The 23,777-nt window shown below is 43.6% G+C and overlaps 1 long non-coding RNA gene across 1 annotated transcript in view; it reads right to left on the bottom strand.

The window, feature by feature from the left end:
• The window catches only part of LOC137541813 (uncharacterized), a 155,555-nt gene extending 132,082 nt beyond the window's left edge, over positions 1-23,473 (bottom strand). The window contains exons 1-3 of the long non-coding RNA XR_011025280.1: positions 23,384-23,473; positions 8,613-8,721; positions 4,470-4,666 (exon numbers count right to left, since the gene is read on the bottom strand). This is a non-coding gene — a long non-coding RNA (uncharacterized lncRNA). The remainder of the gene's footprint in view (positions 1-4,469; positions 4,667-8,612; positions 8,722-23,383) is intronic.
• Between the last annotated feature and the right edge of the window lie 304 nt (positions 23,474-23,777).

A 23,777-nucleotide genomic window follows, 5' to 3' on the forward strand; every position in this document is an offset into this window, starting at 1 on the left:
CTGTGCGCGTGCGAGCTAGACACTGAGGCACGGAAACATCACTAAACAGGGAGCTGGAGGCATCTGCGGTGGTCGCGCTGTTCACCGCGGCTCCCTCTCCAACATTTGTTACATCCTCCCTTTCTTTTGCCAATAACTTAATCACAACTAATCGCAACAAAATTATCTATAGCTTGTTTTTTTTTTCATCTGCAATTAGGCTTTCTTTGGGCGTCACATTATGCTAAGAATTATTTTATTATAAATGTATTTTAATAATAAGAAAAAAAGAGAAAAAATTCGTTATTTCTCAGTTTTCGGCTATTATAGTTTTAAGATCAAATGTTCTACAGTGGTTAAAACCCACACATTTTATTTGCCCATTTGTCCCGGTTATTGCAACATTTAAAATATTTCCCTAGTACAATGTATAGTGCCAATAATGTATTTGGAAATAAAGATGAATTTTTTCAGTTTTATATCCATCACTAGTTACAAGCACTAATTACAAGCCCATAATTTAAAAATGAAAAGTAAAATAGCCTCTAGGCATACATATCATAACATTCAGGGCTGGTGCACACCGAGCGGCTTTTTGGGCGTTTTCAGATCCGCTTGCGGCTGCGGATCTGCTTGGTCAATGTATCTCAATGGGGTGGTGCACACCAGAGCGGCAGGCGTTTTGCAGAAACGAAAAATGCCTGGGTGAGGCATTTTTTGGATTGCGGATGCGTTTCTGCCTCAATGTTAAGTATAGGAAAAACGCAAACCGCTCTGAAAAACGGCACTTCAGAGCGGTTTTGCAGGCGTTTTTGTTACAGAAGCTGTTCAGTAACAGCTTTACTGTAACAATATATGAAATCTACTATACTGAAAACCGCAGCAGCAATCCGCAAAACGCTAGCAAAACGCCTCATAAAAATAAAAAAAAGCGTTTAAAAATCTGCTAGCGTTTTGCGGATCTGCTAGCGGGTTTTGGTGTGCACCAGGCCTAAGTTCAGTTCCTAAGCTAACTATTTATGTATTTCTTTTTTTAATAGCCATATATATATTTTTTTTTAAAGCAGAAAATAACAATGGTATACTATGGGAGATTATGGGAGGGAAGGAGTTAATTTTAAATTCAATTGTGGGTCTGTTTATTAAAATAAATATGTAGGTGTAATTTTACTATTTGGCCACAAGATGTCCTGGCGCATTATTTCCTATTAGCATTGAAGTAATGTGTGGACGTGTTACTCCGGAAGATAAAATGACACAGGCATCTCATTGATGCCGGTGATCGTTCACATGGAGACTTAGATTAATGAATGGAAACTGCGTTCCCATTCATTCATCTCCCTGGTAACCGGCGGCAATGTGAACGAGCACGGGAGCGAGCATGGGAAATGGGGGAGAGCGCGCACAGTGGTAATGCAGCGGGAGCTATATTTTTACGCCCCTACAACAGGAACAGGCCTACCGCAAGGCGTAGATATACTGCCTCAGATTCACCACTTGGTTAAGCACAAAAAAAAAATCCTAACAAGTACACATCTGTCCTTTATCATGTTTTAAATTTAGAAACAAAGTAAATAATTATAACTTTCATCTTAATTGTACTCAAATCAACAAAAGCGTCACACAGCCTTTATCGCCAAATGTAAACACCGTCATTCAACACATCAATTTGTTCCCTATCTTTCCCTTCAAAGGGAAATAATTAAAAATAAGAGGCATTTTCATGTCCATTGTCTTGTTGAAGAGATTAGGGCTGCGGAATCATCGAGTGTTTGATGTTAGAGCGAACGCTGATCATGCGTCTTTTTTTTTTGTTGTTGCCGTCGTTCATCAGCAAAGATCTGCTTCAAGCCTTCAAAAAAACGGGACTTAAAAAAAAAAAGTGTCTGGAGATTCAAAAATGCTTATTACTGGGGGCGCCGCGAATACTGGTGGCATTTTGTTCCAAGCAAGAAATTTTCTAAAAAGAGATTTGTTTCATTTTTTTATTTTCAGTTGGCAATTTTGATGTTTTCTATTATGTTTTATAGAAAACAGCAGTGAGATAGTAAAGTGTAAATGTTGTGAAAATGTTGACATTCTGCCATCTCTATAGTCATTTATATAACATTAGCAGAATAAACACTACTATGTCATTTCCGAAGCAGGATATTTGAGCAGACGTTTGGGCGTCACCATAGTTGCCTACATAAATAGCGGCAATAGTGTGATAGTGCCGTGGTTCCATCATTTTAACCTACCTATGATGTGATTGCTACTGAGCATGTGCAAAGTCATGCAGCGTTAACCCTATAACACCCAGCTGCAGCACTAACTTTGCGACCCATTTTTCCAGACCAAAGCCCAGCGAGAGTCCTGGTGTGCAATGTGGACATCTATATTACTAAAAGACAGTTGTAATGTACAGTGTGCACGCAGCTGCATGTGTAACAGCTGAGTGCATGCCGTGCAAAGCACAATGACGTGCAAAGCTCAAGCAAAGCACAAGCTGCTGCCCACTCCCGCCAGTGAAGAAGAGGGAAGGGCGGTGACGCATGCAGTGGTCATTGGGACGTATGCAGCGGTTACAGTGCATGGTGGGAGGGGTGGGGGGGGGGCAATTCATTAAAAGGACTGGGGGTTACTGGCAAAGTTAGAATGAAAAGTTGCCAGAGTGAAGCACGGACTGAGACCCCAGCCCAGCGAGCGTGCAGGGGGACATTCATTTTATTGATTTCACATTAAATATACAGCATTTTGACAATGTATGGACACTGATTCCACTTAAGCAGGGCATATCACTTTAAATGTAAGTTATTTGGACAATATATGCTAGTTTGCTGGAATACAGGGGCCACCCGCAATGCAAAATATAGCTACAAAATAGCGGGTGCCTAAATTTCAAACTATTGCCTACATTTCACACTATTGCCGCTACTTATACAGGCACTTATAGCGATGCCTAAAAAATTCTGGGAGAGGGAGGATAAGGGCAGAGGGTGCAGTTAAGGTTACGTGTGCAGCGGGTGCTTACGGCTAGGTGGGGGGAAGGTTAAGCTTAGCCGTGGGGGCGGTTAAGGTTAGCCATGTGGGGGACATTTAAGGTTAGACATGGTGGAGGGGGCTTAGGCTACGTATCTTAGAGGTAGGGTTCTGTGGGATAATAGGGTTAGGTTTTGTTGTAGTAAAATATCGTTAATATTTACTGAAATTGTACTAAAGAAAACTACCATTTTAAAATGGTAGAATATCGGGTATTTCTACTATTGCCTTTTCGTGGGTGACCACATTTTCCTGCACCTTTATTTTATGTTTGCGTAATTTTGGTGTGGTACAGCAGACCTTGGAAACACTGTTCTGGAAACTGTAGCTGCATGCAGAAAAAAGGCAATTTTTCCCCCTAAGAGTAATGCCATTCCAACAGTCCTGGATTCTTAACCCTTACAGTGAAAAAAAAAGAAAACAGGAACATGGCTAGTCCTATATAAGAAATCTGCCGCTGCATCATCCTCCTATCTGTGTATCCCTGTCATGTGTTAGATAGTAGAATATCGGTAAAATTACAGATATTCTACTATCACTATTCCACGCCAGTTTTCCCTTGCACCTTTTTTGCATAAGTGGCACTATTATGCCATTACCATGGTAACGAGTGTGGCATTAATAGTGTAATGGGCGCTGCTCTCCTGTCAGTAGTACCAGTAAAATTGCTGTGTGTTACGGTGTGTACGGAAAGTTAACCAGGGCTTTGTGTATCAGGTCCAAGGAGAGATAAATCATGACATAAAGAGGAACTGTTGTGAACATAACATAATGAATCAAATTCCTTATTTTTTACAACATTCATCTATAGGTTATCTAGTCAGTGTTTGCCCTTTGCAAATGCTTTCCTCTCCCTGATTGACATTATGAAATTTATCATATGGTGACGACACCTGATCTGTATGGAATTACTGAGAGTTCTATGCACAGAGGGAGATATTTCTTGCTTGGTAGTTGGAAAAAGCCGCTATTTCCCACAATGCAACGAGGTTTACAGACAGGATCAGACTGTGGAAGGGGTTTCACCACAATATCGGCCACACAGACCCCCCTGATGATCTACTGGAGAAAAAGTAAATATTTCTCGTGGGAAAGGGGGCATCAGATACTGATTGGAATGAAGTTCAATCCTGGGTTACAGTTCCTCTTTAATAAATAAACTGAGATAAATGATGATGTTCGTTCTTCCAATCATCCCCTATGTTATGTGTCAATTCAGCTACCGTTTAAAGACTCAATTCAATAGGGCTGCTGCCCAGTCCTATATAAACCTAAGAGGAGCCATATTTGCTGGCTACTCATGAAAGCAGGCCATGGCATTTGTTGAAGTTGGAAGGTCTCCTCACATTCATGTGTTCAGCCACTGAGCGGCAGTTTAGATTTGTACCGCCATCCCCGCTATAAACAACCAGAGACGTTTCATAAAAACATGGCCTACAGGGAGCCTTGACTGACTACACAAACCATACCTGGGTGTAATAGAAAACTGTATCACCGCTCCTCTGACGGGATATAAATCCTCGTGCCCACTGGCCGTAATCACACATCAAAAGATATAAAGACTTGGCTGTAGAGGTTGTTTCACGATCTAGACAGCGGAAATGGAAGGTCCGGTGGTCTGGTCAATGCCGAGATTATTCCCCGATGGGGGTCATATATCAAACACCTGCAGGGAAAAAGCCTTTAAATTTGTCAGAAATCTAATCTGCGTCTGTGAAGTAATATACAACCATTTCCTGTTGCAAAAAAAATGTAAAATGTCTAGTCAATGTCCCATGCCCCCATAGATCTAGCTACAAAACAAGTACACCCAGTTCTTGAAGTTGTTTTCTTTTTTTCAGTTTTACTTTAAAGAGGAACTGTAACCAAGGATTGCACTTTATCTCAATCAGTAGCTAATACCCCCTTTCCTATGATAAATCTTTACCTTTTCTCGAATACATGATCATGGGGGTCTGTATGGCTGATATTGTGGTGAAACCCCTCCCACAGTGGGATGTCAGTTTCCTGTCTGTGAATGTTGGTGCATTGTGGAAAATAACAGCTGTTTCCAACTGCCAAGCAACCAGTATCGCCCTCTGTGCATATGTATATCTATTTAAAAAAAAAAATACTTTTACCCTATCACATTGTTAGGGGGTGTGGTTATAGATAATGGCAGTTGGTGCTGTCCATTTTTTTCATGTCTGCCAGTAGTAAAGATGATGAGGTGCAGGCTGATTGTGGATCAAATAATATGAACAAATTACATGGCGAATTTTAATCATTTTGTGATCTCTCTTCTATTTTTTCGTTTTAACTTCTCACTTTGCAATATATTTTTTCATCCCTTTTTCACTAAAGTTCCTCTCAAAGTGCACCTGAAGTGAATAATGAAATTAAAAAAATTAAAAAGTATAGTGCTACCTCCCAGAAGAGGGGGAATTTAATGCAAAATGTACTTGACTGCAGTTGAATACAGAGGAGAGGAGACCACGGGGAATGGATGCAATGCTGGAAGAAACCAGAAACGCAGTAAAGTGCGCAGCTCTAGGGCCAACCCCCCGATCCAGGCTGTTTCCTGAAGCGAGGATTGGCAGGTTGACCCTAGAGCTGCGCAGCCGCACTTGCGGCTATGCGGACTTCGCAGCCGCAGCCAGCTCATGCTGCCATCTTACTGTAGGCAGGAGAGTGCGGTCGTGAGCCGGTCCGGGGGACTATTAAGAGGCGGGGACCCGACGGAATGGCACGGAGGGCACCGACAGCGTCCTCCGTGCCTTAAAATAGGATGCAGGTGTTTAACTTTTTTTAGCATTTAGCTTTAAAGGGGACTCCCAGATGCCACCATGAACCCCCTCAGGGAGTTGTCGTCCCCTTCTCCTCCTGGGGCACCAGAGGTGGAGACGAGCCCCTTGTCCATGGATTGGACAAGGGCTCGGGGGGGGGGGCGGGAAAGGGGAAGGCTTTGGCGCCCCTCTCCCGAAGCCCCCCATACCATGGACCATGCAGGCTGGTATAACTCAAGGTGCGAAGCCCCACGCGGCTGGGGCTCGGCATTCTGGGTATCCCAGCCTGCATGGGGGACATATCCTGCAAATTTGGTGCTGCTAGGAAGTAAGGGGCCTTTGCTATTAACTGTTAAAGTTGCCAGGAATTGTTTCCCACGATCTGTCATTGACCAGCATTTAAATGTATACGTTTTTTCCTTTGAACTTTTAAAATTGATTTTGATTTTTGATTTTTCTCAAAAAGTATAAGGTCTTTTTAAAGTTTTTTTTCTTCCTTTTTTTCCCACTGTTCTTCTTTCCCACGCAAATTTGGTGTTTCTGGCATTTAAGGGGGCTTTGCTATTAACCATTTAAGTCGGCGGCGGTTGAAACATTTCCCACACTCAGTAGAGATCTTTAAAATTGATTTTCTCAAAAAGTATAAGGTCTTTTTGAAAAAAAAAATCCTTCTTGTAGTCACTGACCCCCTCCAGATGTTAGACCCCTTGAAACATCTTTTCCATCACTTTTGTGGCCAGAAACACTGTTTGTAGTTTTGGAAGTTCGCCTGCCCATTGAAGGCTATTGCGGTTCGCAAAGTCCGTGCAAACACAAACTTTTGCGGAAGTTCGCGTTCGAGGTTCGGGAGCCTAAAATCAGAGGCTCGAGCCATCTCTAACTGGGTACAGTGAAACTGTTTATTAACACAAAGCAACGCGTTTTGTTGTTTCAAAACATCCCACTTCTTCAGGCCAAAATTCAGTGTCAGGTGTAGCAAGGATAAGGTTTTAATATGTTATCCTTGCTACACTCCTCACTGAATTTTTGGCCTAAAGAAGTGGGATGTTTGAACCCACGAAACGCCTTGTGCTAATTAACATTTTCCCTGCACCCAAATGTTTATCAATTTAGTTTGATTAATATTTGTATCCACTCTGAATGCCTTTTATCTCCTATTTTGAGCACACCCATCCTCCTGGGGGGTGACCTCCCCTAGCTTCAGCTTAGTGGGTTCCTGTTCTAAAAGAACGACCGATGTATAGGCGAGAAAGCATTTACTGGATGGTTTCCCATCCTTGCAACCCAACTTTGCGCGTACAACAACCCTCGATTACGATCTGTTGTTTATCTTCCAAAAAATATATTACACCATCCGGGCTCACGGTCCTTGCCCCAGGTTTAAGTTGATCCAATGTAGGAACTTTCTCAAGAAAACTAAACAATAGGTGATAAGATTTTCCAGTAAAAACTAGAGGGAAGTAAGCTTTTATCGTTTTCTTAGATATAAAAAATTGGGATAAAAGAGACCAACGGGGTACAGGAAAATGTGTATAGGTATTATACTCACAAGGGTGGGTTGCAAAACTTGCAACCACCGTCCGAACCTGCAGGAATATAACCATTCCGTTTGTTATCACAGGTCTGTTGGTGCAGAATTGCAGATGCTGGTTGGCCACTCTCCTGAATTAGTGGTGAGGACTTTGATAAATCCTTATGTCTAAGAACCCCTTTGGGGTATGATCTATGCTACAAAACACTAGAGGAGGCACCCATGATGATATGCTACTATAGATGGATATAAAGAGGAGAAGAACCTTCTCAGAAGAAAAAAGCATTGGTTAATGGAAAAAGTATATTTATCAATGCATTATAGACAACGCCTTTAGTGACTGAAAACTTCTCAGGCACTTGTATTGACCTGAAGAAGCAGGCCAAGACCCATGAAACGCGTTGTCTATAGTGCATGAATAAATCAACTTTTTCCACTAACCAACAGTTTGTTCATCTGAAAAGGTATATTACTCTTCTCCTCTATATGACAATTTACAGTAGTATATCACCAAGGGCGCCCCTACCTGTGTTTTGTAGCATTTTATCATTTTCTGGGCATCTCTTTTACTTCTTCCTAGGACCCTTGACAAACAGCTGCCAGCTACAGTATCGGCAGCACGAGTACTGCCTTTACACGCCTAGTTTCATCCATTCCTTCAGCCATTTGCATGTGAGGCGCGTAGCGCGGCGTTCCAGCGCCCGTCATTCTCCGCACATTTCAGGCCTGATTGGGGTTAATGAAGAGATTTCTGGTGAGGTGGAAGGAAAGGGAGGAATATATATATACGTGAGAGGCTGCACACAGGGAAATGCATTAGATGGGAAGCTCAGCTTTAGTGAATTACAGTCAGAATCTCATTACGGCGATGCCCTCTGAGCAAATAGCGGCTTGTGTCATTCTACATCTTCCAGGCTCCTGCTGCTAATTATTGCTTTCATGGACTCAGACCTGAATTATCAGCATCGCTGTGTGTTAAGCCTCTGTTCTCCCGCTAATAATGAGAGTGATTAGAATGCTGAGATCACAGCAACAAACAGAGATCGCTTCGCTTTGTATTAATGTACAGCGCGCTCTACGCCATCGCTGCTCACACGCCGAGACAGAAATAGGGCTCCTCTCTCCATTGGTTTATAGTGAGGAGTGGCTGAATTCTCTAAGTGGGCCGCATTAACCTCATTTCAGCTAACTGGAAGCCCGCAATCTGTGCCTGTGGTCATGGAGGTCCACAGAAAGGCTTAAGGAGGACACTAGAGTAAACCCTTGAAAGTTAAAAAAACCTGTAAGCTTTTCTGTGGGCTATTAAAGATACTTACTAGGGATGGTCAGGGATGGTGATTCCACGGATTTCCAAGTAGCCTTTTTTTGTCTTTTTCTTTTTTGCATTCTCTGATTGGTCCAATTCTTCTGCGTTCTGAGATTGGTCTAAAATGACCGAGTTGAGGTAATGAGATATTTCCATAGAAATCCGTTTTACAAGTTCTGTTTTCTGAGGAGTCCCTTTTTGGCCATACTCTGCATTCTCTGATCGGTCCAATGCTTCTGAGTTCTGTGATTAGGCTAAAATTACCGAGTTGTGGTAATGCGGTATTTCCAGTAGTAAAAAAAGTAGTAAAAAGAGGGCATTGTAGTCTCTCATAGGTATAGAAAAATACAAAAGCAGCTTTATTTTGGAAAAATGTACATCAAAAACACACAGACCAACCAATTAAAATCAGTTAAAACTGGCCAATTCAGAGTGCTCCGTCACATAAATCACACCAAACACACCACTGCAGTCATACACCCCTTCTAGTACCGGTACCATTGATCCAAGTCTTCAGAGAGGGGGAGAAATCTTGTGTGCAGGCAGGCATATATGATACAGCTTCAGCTTGCAAGGTTGCAGAAATGTTATATGCCGGTATAAAAAGGTCTCACCACTGATGGTATGTCCTGTCGGTCTTCGTCCCACACTCCGGACTTTGCCACCCGCAGGATTGCTTCCAGGGCTTAGAGGCCGTTGGATAACCGGTAATCATCAGTGGTCAGCTAGTCCGTTCAACCCGATCCGCGTTAGCCTTAACGGGGAGCAGACGCTAATCCTCCTTTCACGTTGCTGCAGCTGCCGCCGCTAGTATGGAGCGCTCATAGGCCACAGGATTTGCCCCGCCCATCGACGTGTTGCGCCCACCCACTTGCGAGCTTCGTCAGGATGTGCGCAAGGGGTGTATGACTGCAGTGGTGTGTTTATTGTGATTTATGTGACGGAGCACTCTGAATTGGCCAGTTTTAACTGATTTTAATTGGTTGGTCTGTGTGTTTTTGATGTACATTTTTCCAAAATAAAGCTGCTTTTGCATTTCTCTATACCTATGAGAGACTACAACGCCCTTTTTTTACTACTAGTTTTGATTCCCTAAATTTTGGTCACTCCCTCGGAATTGAGGTGGGGGTATAGCACATTAAGAAGGTGGTTGAGCCAGGCAATTTATATTTAAAATTGAGTAATGCGGTATTTCCGCCAAAATTATGATTACGGGGTTTCATTTTCCGATATTTCAATTTCCAATTGGAAATGCAGAAAGTTAAATTCAGTGAAATCTGAATTAGCTTCCCTAATACTTACCTCGGGCGGGGTAAGGCTTCTGGATCCTAAAGAGGCCTCCCTTGTCCTCCACCAACATGATCAATCACTGAGACCCTCGAATGGCAGCCACACTGAGCCAGTGCAATAGCATGAATCCGCTTGGGCTCTGGCGGTAAAAGCCAAGCCAGATCGGTGCTGTGCTACTGTGCTGCCACAGACGAATTGTACATGGACAGTATCACAGATCCAACCCCTCTCCTTGGCTTGTTCTGCCAGACCCTGAGCAGAACAAGCAAAGGAGCAGTGCTAATGCATATGACAAGAGTCAACAAACTATTTTCTTGTGGCCCCATCGCTGGAACTTGCCAGAGTTGGAGGACGGGGTAAGCCTCTTTAGGATCCAGAGGCTTCCCCCTCCAGAAGCGAGTACCCCATAAGGGTTTTCCCAACAGGTACCTCTACAGTGAGAGAGTAGTCACCACTCACTATTCTCCAGATCTGTCCACGACTGCAATTTACTAAGGAATAAATACAAATAATTATTCAGCATATTCAAAATTTGTTGCATACAAACTCCCCCCTCCCACCCCATATGGAGAGCACTCACTGATACCACAACGCAGCACCCACTCGGCTCAGTCGCTCCACTCAATCGTTGATCCTAAAGTTCCCCTAATGCCTCATCCTACCCCCCCCCCCCCACGCCTAAACCTAACAGCACCCCATTCCTAACCCTAACCACCCCTCCCATGGCTAACCCTAACTACCCCCCTTCCCCATGCCTAGCCCCCCCCCCCACACACACACACACACATACATGCCTACAGTATAAATGTCAAAAACGAATTTTCAAAACGATAACAATTCTAAAACATAATTTTCAAGACAATATAAAATTTCAAAAAAGTATAACGTTGTGATCTTAATTTTCTGTAATCCAAACTGAACCCAAATTTCTGTTTTAGGTGCCGTATAGCTATTAGCTGATATTTGTATTGGCGGCGTCCAAATCGTCCATTAGCCGTGGGCACTCAAATTTCCTGCTACCGGCCATGAGAGCATACCTGAGATGAAGAGATATGTTCATAGGGATCCTGTACAGGAAAGGTGGGCTTGGTGATCCGGCAAAACCTCTGGAGTATTCAGATTTTACCCTACTGCGGTACATACTGTATTTTTTGACTCCTTAGGACCCACTTTTTCCCACCCCAAAGTGTGTGTGTGTGTGTGTGTGTGTGTGTGTGTGTGTGTGTGTGTGTGTGTGTGTGTGTGTGTGTGTGTGTGTGTGTGTGTGTGTGTGTGTGTGTGTGTGGTGCATATTGTGGACCAAATAATACAAATAGGGATAACTACCCCCAACCTAACAATCTCTGACCGTGCACCGCAGGGCCAGCGATCATGGGGGTAAAAGGTCAGAAGACAGGGAGGAGCATGCAAGCTGGATGAAGTGAGTGCACTCTGCTGCCATTATATTCTGTAGGGGCTATGGAGATTGTTGTTAGCTTGGGGGTGGCAGAGAGGAAGGTTTGAGGGGCAGACCTGGATGCCGCTACTCTACTGGGGTCCCAGGGAGCACTGTCAGCTTAGGTAGGGAGACAGTTTGGGGGAGGCATGCCTGAAATAGAGGTGTGAGGAAAAATGTGCGCCAGTTGAAGCCGATACAAGTCTAAATAATAAATACTATTGCAAATTGGGCACCAAATTAAAATGTAAAAAATATTTATAGTGGTAATAATAATAGTAAAACAATTGTAAATGTTACCAATATTTTACTACAACTAAACCTAACCCTACCCTCACACAGAACCCTTTGCCCTCCGATGCCTAACCCTAACACCCCCTATCCTGACACCTAACCTTAACCCCCTTCCTGACGACTAACCCTAAAACACCCTTCCTGACACCTAACCTTAACCCTCCCCCTTCCTGACGCCTAACCATAAAATCCCACTTCCTGAGTCCTGACTCCTAATCTTAACCCCCCCCTCCTGATGCCTAATAAAGATGGTCTGAACAGTTCGTCGGAGAGCAATATTCTGCGAACATCGGCTGTCGCAGTGAACAGCGAACATTTGGCATGTTCAATTCGCCCCCCATACATTATCATTGAGCTAAATGTTAACCCCTTACCTCACAGTCAACAGACACATGTCAGCCAATCAGCTAACACCCCTTCCTGGACCCCACACCCCCCCCTATCAAAAAGTAGTAGCAGTGGCCATATTGGATCAATTCTCTGCTGGCTGCTGACTGTTAGTGAGAGCAAGATCAGACTTCCTGCAGATAGGTAGGGAAAGCATTAGCTAGGCCTGTGTTCTTGTTCCTCACTTGCTTTGAAAGACCTTCAAATAGCCCTATTGAGGGCTAGCACATCGGTCTCCTGTGTTTTTTTTGGGTGTGACACTCCACAGCCCACTGACACCCAGAGCTGTGTGCACGCTGTTTCCTCATTAAGTTAAAGGCACAGAACCACTTCAATGCATTAATATTTCACTTTATTCTGATAGTACTATTGCATTTCTGTTTGTGACACTCCACAGCCGACTGACAGAGCTGTGCATAATGAGATTCCCGCCCTTTAGGCATTAAAACCAGACTTTGCGTCTGTAATTTTTGGAGAGACTTTTGCCATGGATCCCCCTCTGACATGCCACAGTCCAGGTGTTAGACCCATTGAAACAACTTTTTCATCACTTTTGTTGCCAGAAACAGTCTTTGTAGGTTTTAAAATTTGCCTGACCATTGAAGTCTACGCGAACATTTGCGGAAGTTCGTGTTCGCCAAAGGAAAATTTTATTTCCACGACATCTCTAATGCCTAACCCTAAAAACCCCACTTCCTGATGCCTAACCCTAAGGGCCCGTTTCCACTATAGCGTTGCGGAATCGCCGGCGAATTACCGCAGGCAAATCGCATGCGGGTGCGATTCCGCATGCGGTTTTTGCCGCGATTTCGCATGCGATTTCGCATAGGTAAGGCTGTATGCGAATTTAACCATGTCACTGCCTGTGTAAATTAACATTAATACCTATGCGAAATCTCATGCGAATTTGCGGCAAAAAACGCATGGGGAAAACGCATGCGATTTCCCTATTAAATACATTGAGTGCGATTCGCCTGCATTCCACACGCAGGCGAATTCTGAGGGACCTACCATGCAGATTTTTTCTGCACAGAAAAACGTGCGGGGAAACGCACAAGTGGAAACAGTCCCATCCACTTGTACTGACTGTGCGAATCCGCATGCGGGCAACGCATGCGGATTTGCGATAGTGGAAACGGGCCCTAACACTCTCCTTCCTGATGCCTGACCCTAAAACCCAGCTTCCTGATGCCTAACCCTAAAATAGCCCTTCCTGATGCCTAAACTTAAAACCCCCTTCCTAACAATATACATTTTCAGAATGATATTTTTTCAAAACAATTTTCAAAACCAAAAATTTTTTAAATACAAAAAAAAAATTGCAATTACAAAAGACAAAACATTCCAAAAACCAGAGCCGGCCTTTGGGGGTGGCAAGTGGGGCAATCGTCCCAGGCCCCGCACCCTCTGCAGTGCTGGGGAGAGCGGGCATAGTTGCTAAAACTCACGTGTCTTCACCGATGCTCACAGTCACAGCTACCATCTATTTCCTCTCCCAGCATCTGTGTATTGGTAACAGCGCCCCCTGGGATGACGTGACCGCATGTCAACACAGGAGGGCACTGTTACCAATACACAGATGCTGGGAGAGGAACTAGATGGTAGCTGTGAGTATCGGTGAAGACACGTGAGTTTTAACAACTATGCCTGCTCTCCCCAGCACTGCAGCCACATTATCTAACCTGTACTGCGGGGCACTTACCTATCTAATCTATACTGCAGGGCTTCTACCTATATAATCTATACTGCGGGGCACCTACCTATCTAACCTCTACTGCAGGCTGGCACCTACCTATATAATCTATACTGCGGGGCACCTACCTATCTAACCTATACTGCAGGCTGGCACCTATCTAAATTATACTGCAGGCACCTATCTAACCTATGCTGCAGGCTGGCACCTATCTAATCTATACTGCATACACCTATCTAACCTACTCCAGGCATACACCTATCTAATCTATACTGCAGGCACTTATCTAATCTATACTGCAGACTGGCACCTATCTAATCTATACTGCAGGCTGGCACCTATCTAACCTATACTGCGGGGCACCTACCTAATCTATACTGCAGGCACTTATCTAACCTATACTGCGGGCTGGCACCTATCTAATCTATACTGCGGGGCACCTACCTAATCTATACTGCAGGCACCTATCTAACCTATACTGCAGGCTGGCACCTATCTAATCTATACTGCGGGGCACCTATCTAATCTAGACTGCAGGCACCTATCTAACCTATACTGCAGGCTGGCACCTATCTAATCTATACTGCAGGCTGGCACCTATCTAATCTATACTGCTGGGCACCTACCTAATCTATACTGCAGGCACCTATCTAATATATACTGCAGGCTGGCACCTATCTAATCTATACTGCAGGCACTTATCTAATCTATACTGCAGACTGGCACCTATCTAATCTATACTGCAGACTGGCACCTATCTAACCTATACTGCGGGGCACCTACCTAATCTATACTGCAGGCACTTATCTAACCTATACTGCGGGCTGGCACCTATCTAATCTATACTGCGGGGCACCTACCTAATCTATACTGCAGGCACCTATCTAACCTATACTGCAGGCTGGCACCTATCTAATCTATACTGCAGGCACCTATCTAATCTATACTGCAGGCTGGCACCTATCTAATCTATACTGCGGGGCACCTATCTAATCTAGACTGCAGGCACCTATCTAACCTATACTGCAGGCTGGCACCTATCTAATCTATACTGCAGGCTGGCACCTATCTAATCTATACTGCTGGGCACCTACCTAATCTATACTGCAGGCACCTATCTAATATATACTGCAGGCTGGCACATATCTAATCTATACTGCTATCTAATCTATACTGCAGGCTGGCACCTATCTAATCTATACTGCAGGCACCTATCTAACCTATACTGCAGGCTGGCACCTATCTAATCTATACGGCAGGCACCTATCTAATCTATACTGCAGGCTGGCACCTATCTAATCTATACTGCAGGCTGGCACCTATCTAACCTATACTGCAGGGACCTATCTAATCTATACTGCAGGCTGGCACCTATCTAACCTATACTGCAGGCACCTATCTAACCTATACTGCAGGCACCTATCTAACGTATACTGCAGGCTGGCACCCATCTTATCTATACTGCGGGCACCCATCTAATCTATACTGCAGGCACCTATCTAATCTATACTGCAGCCACCTTCCTATCTAATCTATACCGCAGGCTGGCACCTATCTAATCTATACTGCAGCCACCTTCCTATCTAATCTATACTGCAGGCTGGCACGTATCTAATCTATACTGCAGGCTGGCACCTATCTAATCTATACTGCAGGCACCTATCTAATCTATACTGCAGGCTGGCACCTATCTAATCTACACTGCAGGCTGGCACCTATCTAATCTATACTGCAGGGCACCACCCTACCTAATCAATACTGCAGGCTGGCACCTCTCTAATATATACTGTGGGGTACCTACCTAACTAATCTATACTGCAGGCACCTATTTAATATATACTGCGGGGCACCTATCTAATATATACTGCGGGGCACCTACCTGACTAATCTATACTGCAGGCACCTATCTAATCTATACTGCAGGGTACCTACCTACCTATCTAATATGTACTGCAGGGCACCTACCTGTCTAATCTATACTGCAGGCACCTATCTAATCTGTACTGCAGGGCGCCACCCTATCTACTCTATACTGCAGGCACCTATCTAATATATACTGCGGGGTACCTACCTAACTAATCTATACTGCAGGCACCTATCTAATCTATACTGCAGGGTACCTACCTACCTATCTAATCTGTACTGCGGGGCACCTACCTATCTAACCTATACTGGAGGCACCTACCTATCTAACCTATACAGAGTGTGCTTCCACAACGTGTATCCACAGCATATATCTCTAGGCCCCGCATATGACACTCGCCCCAGGCCCCGCGTACTCTAAGGCCACCTCTGCCAAAAACTATAGCTTTCTAACTTTCAAAAATAAAAAATTTGGTTAGACGGAATAAGGCGCCTACTATTTATCGGACATCCAAATTCCTGTTTTGGGCGCCCAATTGAAGATATTTGCACTAGCGCCTATGGGGCACCCAAATCGTCCATTAGCCGCAGGAGCCCAAATTTGCTGCTTCTGGGTGGGAGATGCCGCACAAGATGTCCCTGCACCATGAAGATGCACCAGGTTTAGGATATTTTTCCTGGTTTTCATCCTCTAAACCTTTTTTCAACTTTTTCACTTTAAAGGCTACCCGAGGTGACATGTGACATGATGAGGTAGACAGGTGTATGTGCAGTGCCTAGCACACAAATAACTATACTGTGTTCCTTTCTTTCTTTCTTTCTCTGCCTGAAAGAGTTAAACATCAGGTATGTAAGTGGCTGACTCAGTCCTGACTCAGACAGGAATTGAATACAGTGTAACCCTCACTGATTCCAAACATAAAACACTTCCCTAGCAGAAAATGGCTTCTCAGAGCAGGAAAGAGAAAAAAAGGGTCAATAGTTCATAGATTTTAGCTCTGGCATACTTCAATGAATGTGTCATTGAGCAAAAACAATAAGATGGTTAAAACTTAAAAAGGAGATTTCAACATAAAACAAAACTGTGGAATATCTTAAAAAGTCATTTTTAAGGAAGATAGATACAATTGTTAATTTCATTAGTTTATTTTTGCTTAGGGTGTCCTTTAAGCCTCCAAGCAAACAGCCACATAGGAGGGAACGGCCCTGAAAAAATGCATATCTGACAATGCCGCCGTGCCGCTGCCCCATCTCGCTGCCTGCTATGCTAGTCAGTAGCCCGTAAAACGAATCTGCATATGATTCTCATTCTGGTCCTTAGCCGGAGCCCACAGGAAGCCTCGTTGTCTGCCTCCGGTGAAAACACCAATAAATCTGCCCGGTAGGAGCAATGTATCACAGGTGTTCCTATTTTTCAGGAGCTCGACTCTTTACAAATAATGTATTGATTTCGGAGTGCAAGTTATGGTCATGCAGAATTCAATTTGTTAGAGCGCGTGGCTCTGAATTAGGCAATGCATCACAAATATAGCGGGTGTCTTGTGACTCCGGGAACAGGAAAAACAAAGTGTTCAGGCATTATTCTCAAACTCTTTACAACAAAACTTAAAGTGTAACCCCGCCGCGATCACTAACAAGACGGCAGCCCTGGCCAGTACGGCTGTATACATAGCCAGCACTGGAAGAAACTGAGACATTTGTGTTGTGCTTGTGAATAAGAAATAAACCACCAGAGCCTACTCCACACTCTAAAACAGAGAGCAGCTGAAATTCCCTTGCCCCTAGTGTATGAATATACCTATTCTGGTGCTGTCCAGTTCTATAATTACCCTGGGGCTCACAATCCACAAACATGCCCCACACCTTAGCAACAAAGGGAGGCTTACCAAGGACATACTGCGGCAGCGCGCCACTGTATCAATTGGGTGCCGAGTGGTGTCTCCAAACAGTAAAATATTGGTAACTTAAAGTGAACCTCTGGACTAAAAATTGACTCAGCAGCACTGAAAAGGCTTTGTGTTCCTTTAACAGGTTCACAGCATCAGAACTTTGTTTCTCTTATACAAGCCACATTTTTAGCTGCACAGAACAAAACTGCCCGGGCTTTTCTCCCCTGATGCTGTGCAAAGCATGATGGGATTTCTGATTTTGTTGTTCTTGTCCTGCTGTTTTGGTGCAATTTTTTTTTTTTACATTTTGAATTTGACATTTGAAGCCTAGGGTGCGAAGCTGGGAGGGGTTATCAGGACGCAGAACAGTTGGAACTGTGTCTTATGCTCCCTGTCACCTCCTTTTAACCAAAAAGATGGCTGCCCCCATGACAAAGATGGCAGCCCCCATGAATCACAAACATTTGCCTGTTCTTTTAAAACAGGGTGGGTAAAAAATGATATTACCTTTCTATTCTAATTAACATAACTAATGTAACTTGATGACAGTATGTTTGTTTAGGCTGAAGTTCCCCTTTAACCACTTCAGCCCTCAGTCGTGTTTCACTTTATATATCCAAGCAATTTTCACCTCCCATTCATTCACCTATAACTTTATCACTACTTATCACAATGCACTGATCTATATCTTGTTTTTTCCTCCACCAATTAGGCTTTCTTTGGGTGGTACATTTTGCTAGGAGCTACTTTACAGTAAATGCATTTTAACAAGAAGAATAAGAAAAAAACTGAAAAAAATCATTATTTCTCAGTTTTCGGCCAATATAGTTTTAAAATAATACATGCCTCCATAATTAAAACCCACGTATTGTATTTGCCTAATAGTCCCGGGTATTACACCATTTAAATGATGTCCCTATCACAATTGATGGCGACAATATTTTATTTGGAAATAAAAGTGAATTTTTTCTGTTTTGCATCCATCACTATTTACAAGCTTATAATTAAAAAAAAATTGAAATATTTCATCTTTACATGGACATTTAAAAAGTTTAAACCCTTAGGTAAATATTTACTTTTTTATTTTTTTATTGTAATGTTTTTTTTTTTGTTTTTTGTTTTTTTATTTTTATTAAACACTTTATTTGGATAATTTTGGGAGGGTGGGATGTAAACAGTAAATTTTTTATGTAAATATGTGTTTATTTTTTTGTAGATGAAGTTTTACTATTTGGCCACAAGATGGCAACTATGAATTTGTTTACTTTACGTCACATGTTACGCTTAGAGGGAGGTAGGGGGGGGACGTAAGAGGCACAAAGAGCGAGGTTTCAGAGAGAAGCTGTCGCTTTTTCTGACGGGGAAAGGGATCAATGATTGGGCACCATGTCCGGACTCATTGATTCCCTGGGTAATGAACCGCGGGCCAGGAGCGTGAGTGCAGTAGTTAAATTACTAATACTTTACTATGTGCAAGTGCCCAACCCTCACTAGAGATGGCCCAAACCTCCGATTTTAGGTTCAGAAACCCGGTTCGCGAACCTCCGCAAACATTCACGAACTTGCGAATGTTCGCGAACCGCCATAGACTTCAATGGGGAGGCGAACTTTGAAAATTAGAAGAAATTATGCTGGCCACAAAAGTGATGGAAAAGATGTTTCAAGGGGTCTAACACCAGGAGGGGGGCATGGATGAGTGGGATAGACGCCTAAAGTCCCAGGGAAAAATCTGGATTTGAAGCAAAGCAGTGTTTTAAGGGCAGAAATCACATTCAATGCTAAATATCAGGCCTAAACTACTGCAAAGAAAACACAAGAACAAGATTAGCTCTCAAAAGAGCTGTTGTGGGGTGCTATTTTTAGGAATAACAATCAGCCAGGAGCAAGCTAACAACCTTACAAGAGCCTAACTAATCTTTCCCTATGAGAGTCTACCAGCAGCTTTACCTTCATTAATTACTACAGGGACACGAACGACTATAATGGCCGGCGCTGCCTGCCTTATATAAGGGGTGGGGTGGCTCCAGGAGATAGTGTAGCCTGCGGGCCTGCTGACTGTGATGTAAAGGGTCAAAGTTGACCCTAATGGTGCACTATGGGGGCGAACCGAACTTCTGGGAAAGTTCGCCTGGAACCGTTCGGGCCATCTCTAACCCTCACACAACAAACAAGGGCGCCAGGAAAAAAAGGCACGGAGTATAGTCCAAATTTTAAGATATTATCTATAACAGTATTTTTACTGTTTCTTCATCTTTATCTGAGATTGAATAATAAATATGTTAAAATAACGGTAATAATAATAACATTTAAAAAAAAATAATCACTAAATATTGTCTATAACAATTAAAATGAAAAATATAACACCCCCTCCCTGGTGGTGCTTAACCCCAAGATCCCCCTGGTGGTGCCTAAACCTAAGACCCCCACCTGGTGGTGTATAACCCTAAGACCCCCCCCCTTCCTGACACCTAACCCTAAAACTCCCTTCCTGACACCTATGAGGCCTAACCCTAAGACACTCTTCCTGAAACCTAACTCTAAAGCCCCTTTTCTCTGCTGCAAATAAATAATACAAAAAACAATAAAGATAATAAAGGTCAAAACAATAAATAAGATATTATAATTCCCAAAACAGATTTCAAAACTATATTTATCAAACACTAATTCTCAAAATGAAACATTTTGTTTGGACAAGTCTGGGGCTGGCCATTTATCGGGCCACATTTCTTCTTTGTCGCCCATTAGCCAATATTTTTCATTAGCGCTTATGGGGTGCTCAAATAGTCCATTAGCCCCAGGCGCCCACATTTCCTGATTCCGGCTAACCCTAACACCCCCATAGGTGCCTAACCTTAACCTCCCCGCCAAGTTGTAACACTTGGGTGGGGACACGTAATTCGGGCACTAGCTATTGACGGTGGCTCCAGCAATCGCTGGCACCCAAATTAGTCACTGAGCACCGTTATAGCCGCATTATGGCCTATGGCGCCGCCCAAATGATCGGCACACCTCTGAGTTGAAATTAACTGTCTGACCCTCCTCCTGGTAAGTGTCTAACACCTAAAATCGGGCACCCAAAAAACTGAGAGTTATAGCCGATCATCTAGGATCGGCGACAACTATTAAATGCTATGTAGTAACCAATCGCCTACTAGCCACATTGGGCACCCTAATGATCGCCGGGGTGCCCGGTTAATGAAAATTAATAGGAGCATCTATTACATGCCTGCCAATCATGGCGCTCAATCGATCTGATCTAAGAATTTGGGGAAGTATTGAGTCAAATCCTTTGACTATTGCTATGGTTTCCAGTAATATTTAAGCTCCTGAGGAGTCCGATTGAACGAAACGTGTAGGGCGGAGCTATGTCCATGCGTGTCTGACGTCACTGCTTGCGAAGCCGAACTGTTTGTTGGAAGTGGGAAGTCGGGAGCCTGAGGCGGACAGAGGTAGAGGGATCACGGGACGCCGTACCCAGCTGGATGCCAGGACAGACCCCACTGCCAAGAGCATATGATGTGCAATAACTCAAGACAACATATGTGAGTGCGCAATTGGTGCGCGGGCGGCTCTTAGTTTTTAAGCCATATTACACTATGATGGTTCTATATGTTTTTATGTTTTGTATGTGATGGAGACTTTTATCCGAGCATTAAAGCAGAATTGAACATTGAAAGTGCCAGTGGGGTGATTTTATGCCACAAATGCTAGATCCACCTGTTTTCTGAGGTGGCTACAATTTAGTGAGCACAATCTACTTTGGTGAGCGGACTCACGAGTATTACACCATTCACTATCACTTGGGTGTTTGTGACATTGTGATACTATGTGCAGTGCAGTGTATTTATGTTTTATAGGAAATATTGGTGAGTGCAGCTCAGCGGATTATATGAGATTAAATATTACTGGAAATCATAGCAACAGTCGAAGGATTTGATGCAATATTCTGGAAAAGTCAAGCAGCGATCCCAAACAGGGGCGTAACAATAGGCCCTGCAGTGCCTGCGCCCGCGCAGGGGCCCGGGGCCCGGCCCCCCCCTGGGGCCCGCTCGGGGCCGTTTTTTGGGGGCTGGAGGGGTGGCAGAGGGGAAGTTCCCCCCTCTCCCTCACCTCGGGGTTCTCCCCTCTGCGCTCCCCTCCAGCTAGTGAACGTGTGTGGGCAGCGGGCAGCAGCGGCGGCAGGATACATACCTTCTTCCTTGCGTTCCATCGCCGCCTTCTCGCTCTAGCGGCTGACGTCACTTCCGCTTCCGCTATCTATTGACTATTTGGTAGATTTGTCTAAGGCAAACTTTTCTATGTGATTACAGTAAGATCTAAAAAAGAACTGCATGGGAGCATTCGTGTATTTGTAAATCTGTTACTGGAGTAAGGCCTGGTAGTAACTGGAATAAGGCCTTGGTAGTGTTGAAGTGACTGTTTCTCTGACAGTTTTTTCCACACATTTTTGAAAATTCGGTTGTGCTTATTATAACATTGCTCTGGTTTGTATAAGGAAATTTTTAAGCTACAGCAACAGTCTGAAATTGTGATATCAATTGTGGTGTATTCCCTAAGCAGGGTGAGATATACAGGCGGCGCAGCCCTATCCAAGTGCCGTAATATTTAATTAGATTTTTTTTACCTGCATTAAAACACTATAGCTACTTAAAAGGTAGGTCATATCAATGCAATTATATTGTAATAGCGGGTTCACAGTGGCACGTTACAGTGCGGTGAGAGGGAATCCATTGGTGTGCTGTGTGGCGTTGGACAATGTGTGGGTTTACAGTTGCAGTGAAGCATACTTTACATTGACTGTATGATTCCCTGTATGCTTCACATCACGTGGCTAACACGTGACACAACTTTTACCCGACAATGCTCTTCTGGTTATACAAGAAATGCAGTGCAACGCCCCAGTGTGAATGTAGCCTTACCGTTGTTATATTTGGCACATGGGGCTTGGTTCACTAAACTGTGATAACTCATATCACGGCTGCGTTTACACGCAATCGTGAATTTGCGCACAATCGTGAATTTGTGCGTGACAATGCAGCCGTTTTTGCGTGCAAATTCGCAAATGCGAAAACTGCCATGATATGAGTTATCACAGTTTATTGAATCAAACCCCATGTGACAGTAAGACTACATTCACACTGGGGCGTTGCACTGCAATTCTTGTAAAAACAGAAGAGCAATGTTGGGTAAAAGTTGTGTCACGTGTTAGCCATGATGTGGGGGGTAAATAAAAATCATGCCCTCCTCCACATATTCACTCCGCCCCCCCCCCTCCTTACTTTCTCTATCATGGGGCTCATATGCCATGAAAAATATAACTAGTATCATCACCATGACCAAAGCAAAACTTGGTCCCCTGGGCCAGAGGGAGAAACAATGTGCCCCTCCCCCACCACCACCCCAGGGCCGCTTTCTTAATAAATATGCTTCTGGAATAATAGAAAGTGACTTTCTGGGATTTAGTTTAACAGTTTCTGAGCTTCTCCATTATGAGACCAGACTGACACAATATTTCAGCCTGAAAACTCCACCCCATTCCCATCCTTAAGCAGATGTGGGGCCTGCCGGTTTGCTAAACAACTCCCTCCTAGACAGAATCAACGGAATTAAGACCAGAAGAACGTGATCATGTGACCAGGTTGGGATTTGTTAAATATAGTAGCTATGTGGCTGCTCTTTTATGGCTAAAGTTTATTGCAGTAAATTACAGGAGCTGTCAAGGTATATATATATATTTTTTTTAATATATTTTTTCACTTCTCTAGAATAGAATTAGGCTTTAAGCTTATTGGCGATTGCTACGCTGACTTGACTTCTTTACAACACACCGTGATCGATATATTAATCAGATATCCCATTTGCACAAATGTCATGACCTCTTGTCCATGTTTTATTGGGCTGCAGACTCCCCTTCCTGCCCCTGTACTGACCTCGATAACCCTCAGCGATTTAACACCCCGTTGGTCTTGATGTGGATATCAAAATGATGGGCATTAATACATCTACCCTTCATTTCCCCCGAATGTCAGGGGTGCTCATAAAAATACAATGCGGCGTGCAGTTAAACTCCTGATATATGTCAGTTATCTCCACTCTCAGTGTCTTCCTTTAACTGTAGAGAAAATATAGGAGGCAGCTCGGGGATGCGATCATAAATAATTCAGGAGTATTGATCTTGAAATTGAATTACCCGCAGCCGCAGCATTTCCTGTATATATATTTTTCAAAGAAAATTTACTTAGAACTACAGTCTGCAAACTGCCCTGATGAGGCTTCTCTTAGTGATAGGTATGCGGCGTTAACTAATGTGACAGTGCGTCAGCG

The sequence above is a fragment of the Hyperolius riggenbachi genome, chromosome 12 (assembly GCF_040937935.1).
Source record: "Hyperolius riggenbachi isolate aHypRig1 chromosome 12, aHypRig1.pri, whole genome shotgun sequence".
In the NCBI taxonomy this organism is placed as follows: Eukaryota; Metazoa; Chordata; class Amphibia; order Anura; family Hyperoliidae; genus Hyperolius; species Hyperolius riggenbachi.